This window comes from Belonocnema kinseyi, chromosome 4, assembly GCF_010883055.1.
Source record: "Belonocnema kinseyi isolate 2016_QV_RU_SX_M_011 chromosome 4, B_treatae_v1, whole genome shotgun sequence".
NCBI lineage: Eukaryota > Metazoa > Arthropoda > Insecta > Hymenoptera > Cynipidae > Belonocnema > Belonocnema kinseyi.
The window spans coordinates 136,698,685-136,700,970 of record NC_046660.1 but is presented as its reverse complement, the minus strand read 5'-3'; the positions used below and the strand labels follow the sequence as shown (position 1 = coordinate 136,700,970).

Below are 2,286 nucleotides of genomic sequence, written 5' to 3'. Positions count from 1 at the left end.
TTTTCGAAAACTGATTTTCAAGCCATCAGGGGCCAACTCGAGCGGCCTGAAGCGGCCAGGCAAATTTTATGCGTGGTTATAGAATCCGGAGTCTCAATTCATTAATGATTTTAAGGGATTTAAAGGTTTTCACCACAGTTTAATCAATTTTCTAAGATTTGCTTTACAAGACTTTAAGGATTTAGTATTATATTTTCAAGGATCTTAATGATTTCGAAGTATTGAAACAATTTCTCTGTAGAATTTCGAGCTATTTTGCAGGATTTCAGGAAATATCCTCGGATCTTATAGACTTATACTGGATTATATAATATTTTAATGGATTTGAACAAAAAATTACGAGAACTGAGGGATTTCTTCGGGGTCGAAAGATTCTTTGGCACTTTATCAAATTTTCGTTGAATTGCCTTAAATTTTTCGAAACTCGTTGCAAACTGGCTGAATGCAATGGGATTTTTTTTCATATTCTCGAATTGACTTCAAATGAAATGGGTTCTTTAAATTAACGTTTCAATTCTAGTGAATTTCATCGAATTATTTTCACATTCTCTTAATCCTTCTAATTTTCCTCTAATTTTACTGTAATCAACGGAATATTCGGGATTTTTAAAATTATTTGTTTAACACTTTTTAATTTTTTTACATTCTGAAGAACATCAGTAAAATTAATAATAAACATTAGTCACTCTTAGTGGACGGCTACCCTGTCAAACGTTAAATTGATCTATCTTCAAAAATGATTCCTAACCGTTTCTGTTGCAGATTTCATTTAACAGAAATGACCCGGGTAGAAATTATAATTGGGTTCTTAAGAGGCCCTGTCTAGATTTCCTATTTTCCATCGAGTCCCTAAAGTGGCAATCTATCGAGGGCGCAAGCGAAAGCGTCACGCTCAGCTAGCAAGGTCATCAGTAGGTAACCCAATGAGGGCCTATTAATAGGGTCTTTATCGAATCTGGATAGTCCCTTACACACTAAAAAATACTTCCGAATCAATGAAATATTGTTTTGAAGCATCAAACGGTGTTTTCGCGCTCGGTCAACTGGATATGCTATTATTCAAAAGCATACGCTAGTGTTTCTTATTTTGTTGATTTAAATACAATATTATTAAATGATTAAAAAATTGATCACGCTTTAAATTCTGAAGTGTGATACTATGCTTTCAGTAGTATAAAAGTTTAAACAGCACATTGCCATAATCTATTACCAGAATTTTTTGATTCAACGAAGGAAAATATTAATCTAATTGTAAAATACAATTTCTTTGCAAAAGTTCAATCTAAAGATTTTACACCTTTCTTTAGCCTCTGACAAACCTTCCTCTGTTTTCTCGTATTTTTATTGACATTCGATTATTATTAACTATACTCCGCACGTTATTCTAAAACTAAACTTATTGTTAAATTTGACTAGAGAAGACTCATTTACTGATTACTAAAGACAAAGGCAGTTTATTAAAATTTCCACAAGCGCCGAGAATCAATCGCACGCACCGCAGGCTTATAAGTCGAACGCCTAATCCCCATACCTACGACGCACAGTGGGGTGAAATCGGAAAACGAGGTTCAAAATGACATTTAGAACGCAATTATGCACCGATTTTAGAATTTTTTTTTTGGAAAAATTCAGAACTAAATTTTTCAGAAAATGGTGAGAGTAGATTTTTTATTTTTTTGTTTATTTAATTTTTATCTTAATGCAAACATCGAAAAAAATGCCGTTTTTAGGCGAAAAGGAACCGTTTTTTCTTCCTATTGTATTGCAATTATGTTGGCAGTGATTTTTTCGAAAAAAAATTTGCCACCCATAAATATTCGTTCATTTTATAAACAAATCATATAAACAAATTCACATTTTGGACGTTTTTAAACAAAAATTAATCGGTTTTTCCTCTCACCTTGCTGAAATCATATTTACAATGATGTTTTCTAAAAAAAAATGTACAAACCAGCAATAGTTGTTTATTTTATGAATAAATTATATAAACAAATGCACACTTTGGTCAATTTTAAGCGAAAATAACCGCTTTTTAAATAATATTTGAGAAGTGTCAGGTTGTGCGTCATGCCAACAGATGGCGCCACAGGTTACATGCGCATACGCAATAATGAATGCACTTGGTCACAGCTGATTTGTCTTCATTTCGTATTGAACACTCAACTCGTAAGCAGCTCTGATTTAGAAATTCATGGTCAGAAGAAAAATTGAATGCTTTATTTACAGGTTTTAAACTGTCGGGAATTCTTCTCTCTGACTCTTTTGACATTTCTTTAGTCACTCTAT

The 2,286-nt window shown here is 32.5% G+C and overlaps 1 protein-coding gene across 2 annotated transcripts in view; it reads right to left on the bottom strand.

Moving 5' to 3' along the window:
• LOC117172006 (protein kinase C-binding protein NELL1-like) overlaps positions 1-2,286 on the bottom strand; it is a 588,191-nt gene that overhangs the window by 146,446 nt on the left and 439,459 nt on the right. The gene's annotated exons all lie outside the window — the stretch shown is intronic.